This window comes from Cannabis sativa, chromosome 1 (genome assembly GCF_029168945.1).
Source record: "Cannabis sativa cultivar Pink pepper isolate KNU-18-1 chromosome 1, ASM2916894v1, whole genome shotgun sequence".
NCBI classification, from domain to species: Eukaryota; Viridiplantae; Streptophyta; class Magnoliopsida; order Rosales; family Cannabaceae; genus Cannabis; species Cannabis sativa.
In genome coordinates, this window is record NC_083601.1 from 29,676,958 (window position 1) to 29,697,034 (window position 20,077).

At 33.4% G+C, this 20,077-nt stretch overlaps 1 pseudogene; it reads left to right on the forward strand.

The window, feature by feature from the left end:
* The first annotated feature begins 308 nt into the window (after window positions 1–308).
* Window positions 309–2,912, forward strand: LOC115705008 (eukaryotic peptide chain release factor subunit 1-3-like; annotated as a pseudogene).
* The last annotated feature ends 17,165 nt before the right edge of the window (window positions 2,913–20,077 follow it).

Consider the following 20,077-nt stretch of genomic DNA (forward strand, 5'->3'; position numbering starts at 1 on the left):
AAGGACATAATACTTTTCCAAGGTGTAAGATTACCTATCGCTGATTATACCATGTCAGTCTAAATCCAGTGTTCTGACAAATCAGGGAATAAACTTTCGAATATATAATTAAGATTATATTCCACTGTACTGACAATATTATAATCATTAACAAATTCATATGTTCTGGACTTAAATGGAATTCATATATTATATATATAATCATGAAATAAATCATGTGAACCATGCAACATAAAATGTTATTTCTGATCTTTATTAATGAGTAAATCTGATTATATTGAAATGTGTTTTATTTAGGGCACAAAACCCAATAAACTCCCACTTGCACTAATATAAAAAAAAAAAATGCATTTCAAACAAAAGTGTTATCACACCTAAATGTGTTTTTTTAGGGAGCGGAACATATATATTTAAGATGTGACCGAGTATTTTCATAAAAAAAAATCTAGAGACTATCACAGAAATAATATTTAAAAATAACTTGCCCTCCAAGAAACTTCGACTACAAAGAAGAAGAATCTTTCTATTTTCATTCTCTACTTATTTTCGGGAGAAGTTCGGAAACCTTAATTAATTCTTTTTGTTGTGATCAATCAAAATCAGAAGGTACTTTATTCTTCCTTTTAAGTTAATATTTATTTTTACTAAGATTTTTTTTTCCAGTGATTATAAATTGCTGATTTGATTATTGGGTGTTTGTTGTGAGATTTTCTGATAAGATCGATTGTGTAATTTTTTAATTTATGTGCATATATGTATATATATATATATAGATTATTTGGGTGTAAGTGTAACTGTTCAAATTTGTTTTAGCCCTAACAAATTTGCGACAATTTTAGATTTTTTTTTCTTTGTTGTTGTTGTTAGGAAGTGTTAATTAACTTAATTTTGACCTAGTTTCCACAAAATCAACGTGACATTATTTACTGTGTGTAAACTATCACAGGCGGTAAGTGTCTAACTAATTGTTCACATCTGAGTATTATGACTAATAGTTGTATTGTCCTTTTGATTGATTCTAACTATATTTTTCTTTTTTTGGATAAGAATTGATTCTAGTAATGTTAGATTGTTTTGGAGCATATTTCTTGATATTAAATCTGGATCTTCTTTTTTACAATTGGTGACTTTTTTTTTTATATATGTTGGAGATTCTTTTGATTATTGATCTTGTTTTCGGCAGAACTTTCCTATGATGTGTATTAACCTTGAACTATGAATATGTGCTATAGTGTGATTGATACAATTCTTTATTTTGTTTTGTCATTTAGATTTGTGGTTCTGTTATTCTCAAATATTCCAATGGCTGAATGTAACGAAACCGATAAATACATTGAGATTTGGAGAATGAAGAAATTGGTGAAATCACTTGAAGCTGCTAAAGGAAACGGCACAAGCATGATCTCTCTCATCATATCTCCTAGTGATCAAATATCTCAACTTACTAAGTTGCTTGCTGAGGAATTTGGCAATGCTGCAAAAATCAAAAGCAGGGTGAATCGTCTGTCTGTGTTGGGAGCTATTAAGTCCGCCCAACAGAGGCTTAAGCTCTACAACAAGGTTCCTCCTAATGGACTTGCTTTGTATACTGGAACAACTGTCACTGAAGATGGGAAGGAGAAGAAAGTAACTCATGAAATTGTACCTTTCAAGCCTATCAATACTTCACTATACATTTGTGACAAAAGGTTCCATACAGAAGCTCTAAGTCATCTCTTGGAATCTGATGACACTTTTGGTTTTATAATAATGGATGGGGGCGGATACCTTTTTGGGACATTGAGTGGCAACACTAGGGCGGTGCTTCACAGAGCCACAGTTGATCTTCCTAAGAAACATGGTAGAGGAGGGCAATCAGCATTGCGATTCAGCCGTCTTAGAATGGAGAGCCGCCACAACTATGTGACCAAAACTGCAGAGAAAGCAACTGAATTGTTTATTGATCAAAAGACCAACATGCCTAATGTGGCTGGACTTGTTCTTGCTGGCTCTGCAGACCTGAAGGCCGACCTTATGTCCTGCGTTTGACCCTCGTATTCGAGCCAAGATACTTAAGGTGGTAGACATCTCTCATGGAGGGGAAACTGGCTTCAATCAAGCAATTGAGTTGTCTTCTGAGATTCTCTCCAATGTCAAGTTCATAAAACAGAATTTGTTGATGGAGAATTTCTTCAAACAGGTTGAGCAAGACACTCAAAAATACGTCTATGGTTTGGATGATACAATGAAAATTCTTGAATTTGGCGCAATTGAAAAACTCATTGTATGGGAGAGTTTAGATATGAATAGATATGTTCTGAAAAATAGACTGACTGAAGAGATTATTGTGAAGCTACTGAACAAAGAACAAGAGACTGATCCGAGTAGTTTTCGGGATTTAGCCACTTCATCTGAACTGGAAACTGTGGAAAGTATGGCTCTGCTTGAGTGGTTAGCCAATGAGCACAAGCAGTTTGGTTGCTCGCTTGAGTTGGTTACTGATAAATCACAAGAAGGTTCAAAGTTTTGTAAAGGGTATGGTGGCATTGGGGGAATTCTACGATACCAGCTTGATATAAGCTCCTTTGATGAGCCTTCTGAAGATTCGGAGTAAGAACATTGCACTGCTAGAATTGCTACAACATTGAAGTAGTTAAGTAATCCATTTTCTCTAAATCTTGAAGAAGTGCCCCCTGGCCTGTTGAACAACTATGAAGAATTCTATCGTGTTATTTTCTAATTTGCATCTTTGTTTTTGTTTATAGTTTGTTGCTGTTTAAATGTTTTCGTTTGTGTTAGTCTTTCCTTTATTTCCTGTTCACTTTAGTCTGATTTGTGTTTCTTATCTTGTGCTATGCACTTATGCATGAATGTTAGTCCTGTCATGTTTTTTTTTTATCTATTTCAATGAAGTTTGTATTCACTTGCAAAAATAATGTTATCCATTCTCTCTTATATTCATTTATGTTAGTTTTGCTCATTCATTGATATCTTTATGATCTTGGGATTCTACATGAAGAATTACTTTCAACTTAGGATCTTAATTCTCAATCTTCGGTTGATTCTGATACAAATCGTCTACTTGTAAGTGTTATTTTGTGTGCTCTAGTTATATATTTCACTTGGAAAAGATTCATATCCAATCATTACCATTTTGCCAATTAATCTAAGTTTTGACGTTGAATCTATTTAAGCTGTTGCTGTTATGAGAGTATAAAATTGACGCCTCCAATTAATATAAGATAATTAGTCACATAAATTTGACACGTCCCTTCAGCTGATATGTTCCTACTTGGTACTACGTACTACTGTTTCTTCTGCTTCACAACATGTCTTTTGGCTAACTGATCGATCAATCTCATTTAATTAAGACTTTATTCTTCTGTTTATCACGTGATGATGAGCTATATTCACACAATTCACATTAAAACAAATTTCATTTAGTGACAAAATCACAAGAGACAAAAATTCTCATGTAAACACAAGTAACATCAAATTCAAAACTTAATTGATTTATTTTATACTCAAAACGTTTAGAGGTGTTTAGCTATAGAGGTAGCAGTACTAGCTTATATAGATGATTAATTAAACTTGCTACTATTATTGTCGAACTGAAAGAGATAAAAATAATCTTAAGGAAGGATATATTTTCTTTTCTTTCTTATTTTGTTGGGAGCAAATTTTAATTATATTATCATTAAACATTCGAATCCTAGTCATTGATAAGTAAAGTGAATGAAAATCATCACACATGTTAACTTGTATTTGACCCACGTGGTGTAATGAAATTTTTATCATATCATGGATTCATGATAGTTTGCAAACGTTGACCAAATCTTAAATCTCTTAAAATATCATAAAAACTATATTTTGTTGTGCTTCGATCTTTTTAATTATTTTATTTTGATGACAATCAGAACCTAGTGCTCTGTTCTTGTTCCTGCACCAAACACAGCCTGTTTATATTTCCATGTTCTTTCCACTTGCACCTCTCTCTCTCTCTGTATTTAAATATATAAAGAAATAATGTGGTTTAAATAAGTTGGTACTCTTTCTTATATTTTAATATATTAAACTATTGAATTCAAATGCATAATGTGTGTTTTGGAACCAATTTATAATAGTAAAATCTAAACGAGTAGTCCAAAAGAGAGATGGCATGGAAAAGTCTTATCTTATTATTAAAACCAATACTAGAGTAGATGTGTATAAACAGAGAATCATGTTTTGAGAAATTGGTTTTTATTTGTTTTCTTCTTCGTAATTTATATTCATAAATATTTTATACGTGGAATCGAACATTTGGATTTTCATATTTGATAATAACATCATCGGGTAATATTGCGCTGGCAATTACATTTATGTTTATAAAGGTACATAATTCCAATCATTACTCCAATTTAATTCACCTTCTTGGTGATATGTGTCAATTTTTCCAGCACTCGTTCAAACTAATAAATTTTTATATGTGGTGTGGCTCCATAGTTACCACACCATATATTTATATGTATGTAATAATTTCGAGTTCATAATCCAATCAATATTGTGTTTGTACGATACAGTTGATCCGGTGGGTGGTGCATGGTTAATAATATACTCTTGTCTTTTGGGGACCAAGGAGAAAAAGAGGCCGTGTTAGGCCATTTTGCAGGCATTATCAAAAAAAGTAGGTGCCTCTTTGGGGCATACATTTTGACTAGCCAATACTTTCTGCTCCAAACTTAATCGACCTGTAATTGTTGCTATATCCCATATATATATAAATATATATTCGTATATTATAGGTTCAATATTTCGTTATTTTCTACTTCCCATTAAATTGTATGTTGTCTTTTGCTTATCAATAAAAGCCGCACTTCGATATATATAATGAGCGTCTGTAATATTATACAAAAATTATAGTAATTAACATATTCGAATTTTCGTATAAATTGAAAGTTTCAGTTCAATCATTGGGACGGTCAATGGTGCATGTGCAGTAGGGAAACCATGGTGATATATGAACCAATCATATGAATATTGTTTATGGTAGATAGGGAACAAAAACAGTTCACCCCAATTAAAAAAAAAAAAAAAACTATATTATATAAATATGTATATATGTATGCATTTGTGTATTTATTCTCTTCGACGACCGATTATTTTAAATGACACAATCTGTACATTCCAAGTATTTCAACAAAGTTATCCGCTTAGTTGCTTGAGCATGAGATTTATTTATATACATATTCCTAAATTAAGGCTATTATAAAATTCATAACCACAGCTTTTCGATCAAGGGCTTTGTTTAGATTAGAGCAAATACTCGAGTGTACTTTAGGGTCATCAACCCTTGTAGCAGCTCTTTCTAATTTTTTTTGTTTTTTTTTTCTGTTTTTTTTTTTTTTTCTGTTTTACCTACAAGTCTTCTCAATTTCAAAATCAATAAATACTTTTGTAATAGATCCTTGACAACTCATAAACTACCTCTTGCTTCAAAAAAATTGATACAAACAAATTAGTAAAAAGTAGAAAGAGAAAATCGAATTAGAATAAAATTTAATTGATTTAACATTAACTAAAACAGTCTTCGCTAACGGCACTAAAAATTTATTATTGATTTTCCAACACGTAAGTACACATATTGTTTGTAAGTAATAAACTCACAAGAGTGAGATCGATCTTAAAAAGACTATAGTTAATAACCAAACAATTAAATTACTAATTCTTCTTAGAGTCAATAAAAATAAGAAAAAATGTTTAATTTCTACTAAAAAATAAAAGAAAACAAATAATTAAGGTAAAATTTAACAATGATTAAAACTTAGGGTGATTAATTTTGATTGCATCTACTTTAAATGATTTAATATAATTTAATTCTAAAATTTTAATTTTCATGTGATAGCGAATTTACTAAAAAAACTTATATTCGAAGTAGGACATATAAATTTCAACCTATATGAAATTTTTTTACTCTCGTGGTAAATTTAAACACATAGGAGGTATTAAGCATAAAAATTCTAAATGCTACACAAATCATATAGGTCCCCTCGTCCTATATCGAAATCTGTGTCTATTTCACTATAGCATAATCAACACTCACTTCTCAAATTTCGTATTGAAATCATTAAACAATTAATTGGTGATCAGATAATTAAAAAAAAATTAAGTACGAATGAAATATAAGCACATTAAAAATTACAAAATAACTAAATCAAATTAAAACCAAAATAAAGTGTCAATCAATCTCCGTTAATAACCCTATTAAAAAGCCTAACTACTCATAATCATTGAAAATATTTTATAACAATTAAGAACATAAGAATTTCAGAGAAAAAGGAAGAACTCTTCGAAAAATAAATATTAAAAGTCTTCAGAGTCACTTCTCGCTTCTAATTTTTGTAATTCAAAATCATCTGGTGAAAAGTGCTAAAAAGGATCCTTTATATAACCTTTTAAAAAGATAAAAACACTAATTTTTGCACTTTAAAAGAGGCGGGCCGCGACATTCTCTTGTAGTGTCACGGTCGGTGTCATTCAACGACAAAAAACATTACAACAATTTTGTTCATTTGCGGCAAAATTATTAACGGGAGATTTCCGCCGCTAATAACTATTATTAGCGGTGGAATTGGGGTTTATTAGCGACTGAGTGGTCTGCCGCTAATTAAGGTAATTGTTGTAGTGAAATATATTAACATGATTTTTATAGAGTGCTGCAACACTTCCTTATATTGTCGCGACACTTGAAGCCCAATTTTGGACATTGAGGATTTAAGGGTTCCAATGCCTCAACATTGGATCCCAATGTTGAGGCCCTCCTCTAAACCATGCTAAACACGAACTTACTATCAAATTTTAGCATTTTAGTGCCCTGATGTTGATTTCTAATGTTGAGGTGCTACTTCACGCTTTCCAATTATTTAGTAGCTACAATCACACCAGATCTTTTGAATTTCTTTATTGGATTATTTTCTTGGTGTTTTAGCAAGAAAACTTCATTAAATTAATCCATTTTGCACATTATTTTCTCAAATTTGCTCTATTATTCTCCAATATTAAACCTAAAAAATATTAACAATCAAAAGCGTAAAATTACAAAAAATACAATTAAAAACTAATTAAAATACCTTAAAAACTTACTTAAAAATCGTACTAATTAAGTCCTAACAACAGTTATCAACATGTCCAGAATCCAAATTACATGTTTGTTTGTTGTGGAACATAGTCACCTCAAACATGTCGCTCAATCCTCATTTACAATTTGAATCCTTACAAGTTACGTAAAATACATCGGTGCCAGACTTTCTTATGACCATGAACTCAAAATTCATTTTCAATGCAAACCTTCCCACTATATTTTTCAATTCAATCTTGTTTCTGTACAACTTGCCAACGTGTATTTCTCCTGAAGGTGTACCACTAAGAGAAGTTGTATAAATATTATTTTCCTATATGTCTTCCCTTGTCCACACAAGAGGTTTGAATTTCGTACGAACTTTAAAATCTGATGGTACAGTACTACAAGGAGGACTTGACCGTCTGGTACTAGTGCTTGGTGTTTGGTGATTTTCACTACGAGAAAGTCTTCTTTCATGCTATGTACTCTGGTTCCTTGGAGGTAGTTCTAACCTCAAAGCATGTACCTCTACAACTTCATCAACTTGCAATATATCACCATCCTCGTTCAAACCTACCACAAGATCATTGTAAAAGGGAGCATCAAACTTATCAAACTGGTCAAATGCATTATCAGCTCTGTGCTCATCTATATTAGTAGTGGCTTGCTCATTCAAACTTACTGCATGATCTATTTCTGGGACAAAACTCCCAATAACACTTCGTGGGGGGACAGGACGAGTAGGCCCTGAATTCGAATGCCTCTTAACCTTATAAGTCACAAATAATGACAGCAAGTTCTCTACACTCATTTTTATCTTCATTCTTAAGAATAATCTTACTTGATGACTATCTTTTACTAAAACCTTGAATGGTATCATATTATCTTTCATGTAAATGTAACAAACCTCTACTTTTAGTTCATACACAAGAGGTTCTATATCCAACTCTTCATACAAAATTTCATGTATCTTTTGTAAAGCCGTGTCAATCTCAAATATCAACATCTTACTTTTTGGAATATTGATGAATATCTAGTTCAAACCTTTAATTGTCCAAGTCCCATCATATAGTACAACTATAAATACAATTAAATCTGCAAACAAAAATGGCAAAAATTAGTTTAGGAAAAATATATCGAGAGATATTGCAAGTGTTGTCGCAACATGTCGTTAACCATGTCGATAACTACATCGCAAAGAATTGCCACAAGTCGATAAATATCCTTCTCTACTGCTTTACCAAAATATTTTCTAAGAACATCGACACATATCGCAAATAATGTTGATAGATATCGTAAAAGTCGTAAGTAAAAAACAAAAATTGGCCAATATCGTAAATTTAATCGCTACATGTTGCTACATGTCGTTAAAATTCATCTCTAACCTTTAGCCTACTCTAATGTCGCTAGCTATCACCAACAGTATTGCTAAACATCGCTAAATTAAACTCAGAAAACAAATCAGAAAATGTGAAATCTGAGCAGCTCGAGTTTCAAGAACAAGACAACAAAAATAAAAGATGATATGTATAGATCTATTCATATCAATCTAAATGCAACTAAATCTAATAATAATTACTAAATAAATTACATATCTATTATTTTTTTCAAGAATTATATCGGTAGGGAGTTTGAGTACACACTTGGTTGTCAAGCAAAGTTGATAGACTCCGACAAAAGGTGTGTGTATGTGTGACTTTGTAGAGAGAGGGACACAAGAATTAAAGAGAAAAGATAGGGGAAGGAGTTTAGTTTTCTTATTAGAGGTTAAGTTTGGTACTAAAAAAAATGTAGCAATTTTTGTTTGATGTTTAATAGGGGTGACATATAATTAGATCATGCAACACATTTAAGCATGAATAATCAAATTTCATTATACAAATTATTATAGTGACTCATTATTTTTCACTTTCCCTCCAATCCAAGTTTCAAGATTCAACCAAACAAACATTTTTTCTATTCCCTTTTCTCTCCTTTAATTTCTTTTCTATCACATAGTTTTGAAATGATAAAGCATTTTGTGAAACTTGGAAATTAAAACATCATTAAGGGAAACTTCTTATAGTTTGGAAGCTTTCTTTGCGTGGAAAATGGAAATGACAAAAGAAAAATACCAATATTGAGTGATCATTCGCTATCATAATTCATGTATGGGAATACTACTTTTAGTTGCATAGTTTTTAATGTGTACTTCTTGTTCATGATTCGCTATCATATATAAATGTTGATATATGCCGTTTTATAATTCAGAAAGATAAAAAAAGAAAATATATAATTATAGGACAATTTATCTCACTAACGAGGAAATAGTGTCTTTTTTTACAGAGCAGTACGTAGTACTTAATAATTTGCCTGGTCTTATCTTAAAAAACAACAAGAAAGTGATGCACTTTATAGAACAAAAACAGTAAAAAGATATTCCAATTTATTGTACCTAAGTAAAAGAATATATTTTTATATCACAAAGAGGGAAAAAAAAAATAACACACACATCACCAATTTGCTAAGCTATTCTCAATATTGATGGTCTTTAAATTAAATTTGTGTGAGAATTTCATCCAAAAAAAAAAAAAAAGTTGTGAGAATAACTATACATTTTTGTAATTACTACTATTTGTTCTTAAGAGCTTAATTAATTGGATAACGCCCAGAATCATAATAAAAGATTTTAAGAGCTTAATTAATTAAATTTTGACATGTATATGTAATAGGAGATTCAGAAGAGATAAAAATCATGCATGTCATCATTATATAAGCATCATTAACTTCCATGACAGATTTTTAGTAATTAAATTAATATAATTAAATTTATCAAAAAAAAAGTTAATTATTAGCTTTAACAAAATAAAGGTAATTTTAAACACATAATATATGGATTTGGGGTTTTTGGATCTGAAATAAAATAAAATTTAGAGTAGAAGAAGAGGGTGAGGGCCCCACAAGGTTTGGCATTTGTGTATGGCTTAGTTCACATTTTGTTGGAGAGAACCCTACTACAAGTACTGGTGTCACTCTCAGTCTCACGGTGAGACGATTTTGGTACAACGAAAACAGCTAATTGGGCCCATTCTCACATGGATATCATATCAAACTCTTTTGGATGACCAATGGATCAACCCAAAAGCACAGACATCTACTGCCTACTACCACTGCTACCGGTACTATATAGCAATTCTATTATACTTTTAATAATATAATATGGTCCCAAACAAAACTCCTAACCCCAACTCCCAACAAAAGATAATCTTTAATATGTTATAATAATTTCCTACTCTTATTATTAACCTTAATATATTTCATCAAATGGATTAATGGTAGCCGTTGGATCGACTCTCCTTGTTTTTAGAACTACCAACATTATGTTTTGTCCCATTAGTTAATATTGGAATGTGTATATGCCGTATTTAATCTCTTTTTATTAATTATATATGTATTGTTCTTTCTTTCTGTTCACCTGTTTTTTTTTTAAGAACTAGAAACCATCAACCGCCCATATGGGACAAATTGTATATATAAATATATATATTATATATACTTTTCAAGAGTATTAAAGTCATTACTCATGCTATAATTTATTAATTGGCTCGTACACTCACAAAATAATAGGTAGAGAGAGGAGAGTTAACAAGAATACATTCTTTTTTGGTACACTAAAAGTAGATAGTTAATAAGAAGAACAGCGGTAATTGGTTTCTTTTATTTTAGAAAGGAAAAGAAAATTATGTGTGGATTGTGTATAATTTGATACCAAGTAATAAATTGGTTGCATAGTAATTTTCTTTTTCTTATATAAGCTTCTTTATTTCCAAGTCCAAATTAGAACGTAATTAACTGATCAATCAAAATATGTACATCTAAAAAAATAAAAAATGTGAACTTTGTTACAGTTATTTTGTAATCAGTTGGCACATCCCAACCATATAAAACAAAATTTTAAATCCTCCTGTAGCTAATGAAAAATTGTCAACTAAGACAATATAGTTCCGGTCCGTACAATTTGAACTATTTATAAATATGTATCACAATAGCAACAATTAAATAATATCATCTTTTATCCTTATAATTATTATTTAAAAGAAACACGGTTAAAAAATGGCATCTTTCTTATTTATCTCTTATATATATAAGGTGAATAATTTTATAGATTGTCGTTTTGTTAGAGAGCCTCACGAGGGGTATGAGTATGAGTATAATTATATATATTGTGTGGTAAAATGAGGAAGAAGGTAGAAGAAAACAAAAGAAGAAGAGAAGATGATATTTATTAGTGTGGTGGTATAAGTATTAATTAAGTATATATAGTAAGTAAGAGTAGCAGAGCCCTACATATCCTATTACTCTTTAAGGATCTATTCAATTATGTATCGTCTCTTTATAACTTAACTTGTCATAAATAAAAAGGGCATTATAACGTACAACTAAGCGTGATCCAACCGTTCTCTTAAATACCTCACATGAATTTTGCTCAGCTCCATCCATTATTATTATTATAGTTATTGTCATCTTTTCTTTAGTTACAATATTTTTTCTAATAGTACTGTGAACCCATTAACTATACTATTTCTCATAGACTCTCAGAGGATGAGAAATGATATTGATCATGATCATATAATCATAGTCAAGAGCGGACCACGTTGAGATGAGGTTGTATTGCTATAAGGTGCCGTGCCGATATTTAAATCAAAATATATAGTACTGAATATGAACCAATATTAATATCCCATTTTTATGGTGCCCCCTTAGCATTTTTCAATAATATATTACTAAAAATAATAATAATACATATTAGTGGATTGAAATTTATACAAGTTTTAAAATTATATATGAATTTTTTTCCTTAAAAAAACGCATACGTACGTGCAAAGCTTTTAGAGGGATTTGAACTATTACTACGTACCTAGTTTCTCCTAAAATGTATACGATTTAGTTTAACTTTATTTGTTAATTACGAGTTTTTTAAATAATATTTAATACTATATAAACACAAATTCTCACCCTAAAAAAATAAATACACATAGTCGCATATTATAAAAGGAAATTTGCGGCAAAAGTCCCCAAAAAGGTCATGTTGATACAGATTAGTCCTCAAGCTCCAGAAATAGCGGCAATAGTCCTCAAGCTCCAAGTTGTTGTTTGTCCGTTAATCTTAATTTTAACTGAGCCCTTTACTTTTTTAATATTGCCACGTGTCAAAATATCACTGGTCCAAATTATTATTTTAATTAATAAAATAAATAAATAAATAAATAGTTTAAAAATGATTTTCTTTTTTTTCTTTTTCTTTTTTCTTTCTCTTTTTCTTTTTCTTTTTCTTTCTTTTCTTCTTCGTCTTCTTCTCGCTGATGACCCAAAATCCATTATCAAAACCAAAACCATTACTCTATTTTCAACTCACAGATCTTGGTCAGATTACAACGAAAATCCCCGATTGGGGCTTGCTTTCTTTTCTTGGCTTTGGGTTCAAAACCCTTCTCTCTCTCTCTTTCTTTTAGGGTTAATGATGATGAATTATTTGGGAATGAAAATTCTGTGTAAGAGAGAAAAACACAGCCCAAGATAATTTGTTGAAGAAGAAGGAGAAAGGAAAAAGAATGAAGGTCGGTGCTTTCTTTTTGATGTGTTTAATTTCTGAAAGAAAGATTGCTATTAGCTTTATACATGTACTATATATATATACATACACACATTCAAACCTGACCAGATCCGTGACCCTACAAAGAGAGAGAGATAACCAAAAACGAAAAGAAAAGAAGAAGAAAAAAAAAATATGAACAGGTACCTTCAGGCTTTGGGCTACGGGAATCTCACATCTGGGGTTCATTTAGATAATCATTCATTGGAAAATGCTCAAGAATTGGAGAATCGAGATTGATAAATCCTCATTATCCCAAAAAAATCTTAATGTTTGAGATTCGAATCTCCCAAATCCGAAATATCTCGGTTTGAGAAGGAAGACGGAGATGGAATAGGCACGGTGGGTTTGAGATTCGAATTTTGGAAGAACTAGGGTTTGGAAAGCATTTGCCATGGGAGGAAGAAGATGAAAGGTTAAAGAAGGAAGAAGAAGGTAGATAGATTGAGAGAGGTAAAGAACGAAAAAGTAAAAACTGAAAAGGTTTTTTATTTTTTAAATAATGTTTTATAATTTTAAAAAATGTTTTTAAATTTTAAAATAAAAAATAATTAAAAATATTAAAAGATTTTATTTTAATTTTTAATAAGTGTTTTTAATTATTTTTAATTGAAATTTTAATTTGAACCAATAAAATATCAACACCTGACCTGTTTTTGGAGCAACTCACGGATCGTTAGAAAAAAGACTAACGGACAAACAACAACTTGGAGCTTGAGGACTATTGCCGCTATTTCTGGAGCTTGAGGACTAATCTGTATCAACGTGACCTTTTTGGGGACTTTTGCCGCAAATTTCCCTATTATAAAATAATTGCTTTTTAAGTTAAATTTTGGATCTGCTAATAATTATCATATAATCATTTTTCTTTTGAAGTTGTGAGCAATATGATGTATCTGTTGCTATATTTTTAAACACTACGCAAGTATACGCAATCAAGTAGTAAATCTCACACAGGTGAGGTCGATCCCACAGGGAATTGGATTAAGTACCACTAAATTATACTTATGATTCTATTCGGTAAATCAAAAGCAATTATGAATTAAAAGCAGTAAAATATGAAAGAAAATTCAGAAAACTTAATAACACACTTTAAAGTTGAGCAAGATGAGGCAATAGGGAGGAGAATCCTGTTGTTGTTTACCCAAATTGTTAATGATTAATTACTAACCTATTCTTGGGGTGAATGACAGATTATAAAATAACCTAGCTCCTTTCAGATCTTCTAGATTCTAAATCACATGTTATCTAATTAATTCCTTAATTAAACTAACATGAAATCAGCATTAAGCAATAATCTACTCGTCACATAAGTCATGTAAATACTTTCGTTTCACATAGAACATCGATTATCTTAATTTTAGCATTCTCAATTCTCACTTTTCAGATTTTGAATTGAGATCATAGAGCATGCACAAGGTGATCAATCTTAAACATGAAATTAAACACAAATTAAGATAATTTCACACACACAAGAATTGAGGAATGGTAATTAAACATTAACTAGGAAAACATTAAACAACAATCATCATCCTCCCTAAATGGGAAATTTAGTTCAGAAACAAATCCATAACCATTCCTATAGCAATATTCAACATAAATAAATTAAAGAGGAATAAAGAAAAGAACTGTTTGAGGATGAATTCTGGATCTTCACTTGAATCTCTATGCTCTTCCTGCCGCTCTCAAATTTGTGTTTTAGGGTTCCAAATCGCTCTCCCTGACTTCCAATCGCAGTTTTCTATTTATACTTGAAATTTAGGGTTCGATGGACGAAAATACCCCCGGTCCGTACGGGATCTCGCCGCGGCCATGCTTCCTCTCGCCGCGGCGAGAATGTGCCAAATTCAGCCTCTCTCTGTTTCTCGTATCTCGCCGCGGCGAGACTCTTCATCGCCGCGGCCAGATATGCAAAAACTCAAAAAATGAAGTTTTTCTTCGGCTCAGCACGTCTTTCAGTGAATTTCTGCACCCGAGACCTCTTTTACTCCAAAGAACCTGAAAACATAGAAAACAAGCGTAATTCTGTCCCAACACAGCTAAGAATGCACATAAATCGGATCCATAACATAGGCTAAAAATAGCCTAACAAACTCCCCCAAACTGACTCTTTACTCGTCCCCGAGTAAACTAAGACTAAACTAAAAAAACTAAAAATGATAGCTGAACTTTCCAACAATTAAATTGTTACCACCACCTGCACAACTTCAATCCCTCAATAACCAGAATTTCAACTTGCCAACTCTAAGAACTAAGTTGAATGTGCAGTTTACAAGTAAGTAATTCATACAAACATAAAGCATCGCAATTCCCATCAATATCACAACTGTTCTAACTTTCCAACATCCCACTAACACATGATCAATAAGTTTGAATGACATACCTCTCTCCACTAATGTTGACAAATTTCTACCTGGAATCAATAGGTCTTTTTCGGTTAAAATCACATGGCTTAGGTACATGGGTAGATGAGAAGTCATTTAGGCTATACTATACCATAAGCACTATTAACCAAGTAAGCCTAGACATTTATTTTGCTTTCTTTCCATATATCCCAAAAACAGAAATAAGAGATTGCAATTTTTTTCTTGTGTGTGCACCTCATAATTTTCTTAACTTCTTTTTTCAAGAAGACACATTTTTTTTTCTTTTTTTTTTTCATAGGCACAACACACAATATTCTTATTATTTTTTTTTTTCAATCTCTCATTCCTACACTTTATATTTTTTTCACTTACAGCACTTATTCCCCCCCCAAACTTGCTTCAAGGCTCATGGCATAACAAAATATGTTCAGGGTGAAAAGAGTTTAGAATAACGAATTCAGCTCCGTGAAGTGGTGAAAAATTTTAAAACAGGCTAAGGCTCAACTTTGGGTATACTAAGGAAAAATGTTTTTTTCAGGTAGGCTTGAAAGGCTCAATCGATCCAAAGAAAATTTGCCTAAATCATTTTCCAAACAAAAATCATCAAGGATTTCGCTTCAAGAGAGTATGTCAAACAAATTCTATTCCACGTTCAATCAATCATTCCACAATCCAAATAGAACACAGGTGATATGTGAGAATAGCAAATGTTTTAAACCTACATGAATCACTTCCTAGCACACATCCAATTTAATTCAAACAGTTGCAAGTCAAGCACACAGTTATGTTTCAATCCATTGCACAAGTGAATAACAACAATTCAATCCATTTTTCAATTTAGCTATCACGCAAGACTAAAAAAAAAAAAAAACTAAACTGAAACAAATAAGCGCTAAAAAATAAATTAAGTTTCCCCCCCCAAACTAAAATGCACATTGTCCCCAATGTGTGAAAATAAACCAGGGTGAGAGAAACTTACCTGAGCCCCTTAAAAGGGGTTTGGCGGCGGTGGCTGGTCATAAGGGTTGAAACGGGGTGGCATGGGAAAATAGTTTGGATCATCCACACCGATGTTCATCCTCGTGACAAGGGTGTTCAATTGAGCCACCTGCTGCTCATCGAAGATACTCCTCTGGGCCATGTAATTTTGCATATGAATGTTCTGCTGAATCAGATAATTCAGCTGATTGTGAGTGTACTGCATGGCAGGGTCAAGAGGCCCGACAAGACGTGGTGGTTCGATGTCCTCACGTTCCTCTTCTTCTCTTGCCGGAGGACCTCCTTGAACTGGCGGTTGACCATGAGGATGAGGAGGTTTGAAGCGCAGAACAGTCGCCAAGTTAATAGGGCGCTGGGGCGGTACCTTTGTATCATATGAGTACTGTGGTACTCCATGTTTCTCACAGAGGTCAGTGATTATTCCAGCCAACCCCAGTCCTCCACCGGAAGATCCCTCAACCATAATATCAAAGGTTGTTCGAACAATATCCCCCACATTCAAATTATACCCTTTCATAATACCGTAAACCCATTTAAGTCTGTCCATTTGAGCATCAGAAAAATGCTTGTTGGGGAGCATCCTTGCACTAACAAAGTAAAGCCAAGCCTTGGCCACTGGGTTGAGTTCACATCGGTACAATTGGTATGGTACTCCACTAAGCTCATGGAACCTAAGGCCAGGATACCCTAGAGTCTCAGCCATATCCACATAATTCGTACTTCTCTCATAGAATTGTTGTTTCAATTGTTGTTCTTCATAAGTGAAAGTTTGGAGATCATAAAGGGCATGAATAGCTTCTGCGGTAGCAGGCACTCTAACCCCCCTAACTCTAACTTTGCCCTCTTCTCTTTCAGGCCAGTTGGCTAAAAATTCCAAAGCTAGAGTTTGATTACCACGCTCAGTGACATCGACGAACTTAGTCCACTGCCTCTGTAGGATTTGATCCCTAATAGATGCAAAAGCAGGGGGAATATTGGCAGTTTGGCTTAGGTTGACTATGTCTATCCCTCTATCTTCAATGAACGCCCTATCTTTTAATTTCAAAAACCGCTCTTGAGCCTCAATGTTGGTAAACCTAACTCTATCTAGATTAGGGCGTCCCCTAGATGGGTTGGATGATGAAGCTCCCTCTTCATTAACCCTTGACCTCTTTGGACCCATAACTCCCAAATTTTTTCTAACTTTCAAGATTTTTCAAAATTTTGACAGCACTTCCCCTTAAAAATTGACTTCCCGGGATTAAAATCCCTTTCAATTTAACCCAATTCTATTCACACAATCAATTTCAACAATGTATATAGCAAAAATCCCAAATATCCACCAAATAATTCAAAACTATCCAACAAATTCACAAATTTTTCAATAAAAATTGGAATGGAAGTCTTAGAATCAATACCTCAATGAAAATCACTCTTTAGTTAACCTCCATTGATGAGAACCTTGAAGCTTTAGGGAAGAAGAAGATGAATAGTGATTTTTCTGAAATTTGGGTGAGGTTTAGGGATTTTGGAATGGATTTTTAGAGGAAAAGAGTGTTAGATGAGAGAAATAAGAGATTATGATGATTTGGGATGAAAGTTTATGGGTAATTTTGAGGAAAATTGGTTTGAATGGGATTAGATGAAGAAATTAGGGTGAAAAGAGGTGGTTTTCGGCTGGGAGAAGAAAGTGTTTGAATGAGGTGTGATTTTGAAATGTTAGGGTTTTTAGGATTTAAAAAGGCAATCTGACCATTCTCGCCGCGGCGACCATGTAGCCTCGCCGCGGCGAGATTCCGTGAATTTATGGGTCGTTCTGTAAGTGTTATCTCGCCGCGGCGGTATATACCCTCGCCGCGGCTAGAATTCGCCAAAAAACAGGACTTTCTGTAAGTCCATTCTGGCCGCGGCCAGACATCTCATGGCCGCGGCCACTGACCCAAAAATTTTTTTTTTTTTTTTTTTTTTTTTTTTTTCAGTAACGAAACAGAATGAACATCAAGAAAAATAACAGTAAACTTAAAAAGAGTTCAACTAAATCAAAAGAACACTTGGGTTGCCTCCCAATTAGCGCTAACTTTATCGTCGCTCAGCTAGACGTTGATCGAGATCTTTAAAGTGGCGCCAGAATCATGGCGGACTTGGTTTGATCAAATTGACCCCCCAAGTAGAGCTTTAATCGTTGTCCATTCACTTTGAAAGTATTAGGACTTTCACCTTTTAGTTCCACTGCTCCGTAGGGAAACACTTTGATCACCGTAAATGGCCCTGACCACCTTGATTTTAATTTACCAGGAAACAACTTTAGCCTTGAGTTAAAGAGTAGAACTTGTTGACCAGGTTGAAACTCTTTTCTGACTAGATTTCTGTCATGCCATCTCTTAGTTCTTTCCTTGTAAATCTTGGCGTTCTCATATGCTTCATTTCGAAATTCTTCCAACTCATCCAACTGTAGTAGTCTTTTCTGCCCAGCAGCTTTTAAGTCCATGTTCAGAGTTTTCATCGCCCAATACGCCTTGTGTTCTAGCTCTACCGGTAGATGACAAGCCTTTCCAAACACCAACCGATATGGTGACATCCCGATTGGTGTCTTGAACGCTGTTCTATAAGCCCACAATGCGTCATCCAACTTTCTTGACCAATCTTTCCTTGATCTCTGCACCGTTTTCTCCAGAATCATCTTTATTTCCCGGTTAGAAATCTCAGCTTGGCCATTACTTTGCGGATGATACGGTAGAGCTGTTCTATGACGAACACCATATCTCGAAAGGAGTGCTTCGAATTGTTTGTTGCAAAAGTGACTCCCTTCATCGCTTATGATTGCTCGGGGAGTTCCAAACCGAGTGAATATGTTCTTTTGAAGGAACCGAAGGACTGTTTTACCATCATTAGCTGGTGTGGCTGCAGCTTCCACCCATTTTGACACATAATCCACAGCTAATAGGATGTATAGATTGCTAAACGATGAAGGAAAAGGACCCATAAAATCTATCCCCCATACATCAAACAATTCAACTTCCAAGATTCCTGTCAAAGGCATTTCGTTTCTCCTTGAGATGTTTCCTGTACGCTGACAACGATCACATGCCTTCACAAAAGTACTAGCGTCCTTGAAAAGTGTTGGCCAAAAGAATCCACTTTGCAACACCTTGGCAGCTGTTCTAGTTCCACTGAAGTGTCCCCCACATGGTAAAGCATGACAGTGATTAAGAATAGAATACATCTCCTCTTCAGGCACACACCTTCTTATTATCTGATCTGCACAGTGCTTGTAGAGGATTGGCTCTTCCCAATAATAATGCTTCACCTCAGAAAAGAACTTCTTTAGTTGTTGACGAGATAGCTCAGGAGGAGTGATGTTGGCAGCCAAGAAGTTAACATAATCAGCATACCATGGTACCATCAGACTTTCCCTCACACTAAAGAGTTGTTCATCGGGAAATTGTTCATTTATTTGTACCTCTTTTGTATTCTGACTTTCTTCCAGCTCTAGTCTTGACAAGTGATCTGCCACCAAGTTCTCAGTACCCTTCTTGTCTTTTATGTCTAGATCAAATTCTTGCAAAAGAAGAACCCATCGAATCAGTCGTGGTTTGGCATCCTTCTTAGTCATCAAGTACTTGATTGCTGAATGGTCTGTATACACTATCACTTTATTACCAATTAAGTAGGGTCGAAATTTGTCACATGCAAATACTATGGCCAGCATCTCTTTTTCTGTAGTAGCGTAGTTTAGTTGGGCATCATTCAAGGTTTTGCTTGCATAATAAATGGTTCTGAATACCTTGTCAACCCGTTGTCCCAAGACTGCTCCAATAGCATAATCACTTGCATCGCACATGATTTCAAAAGGTAATTCCCAGTTTGGTGTAGTCACAATCGGTGCTGAGATTAACTTCTCCTTGAGAATTTGGAATGCTTCAAGACAATCTTTCCCAAATTCAAAAGGAACTCCACTAGCAAGAAGATTGGATAGCGGTTTGGCCACTTTGGAGAAATCTTTGATAAATCTTCTATAAAACC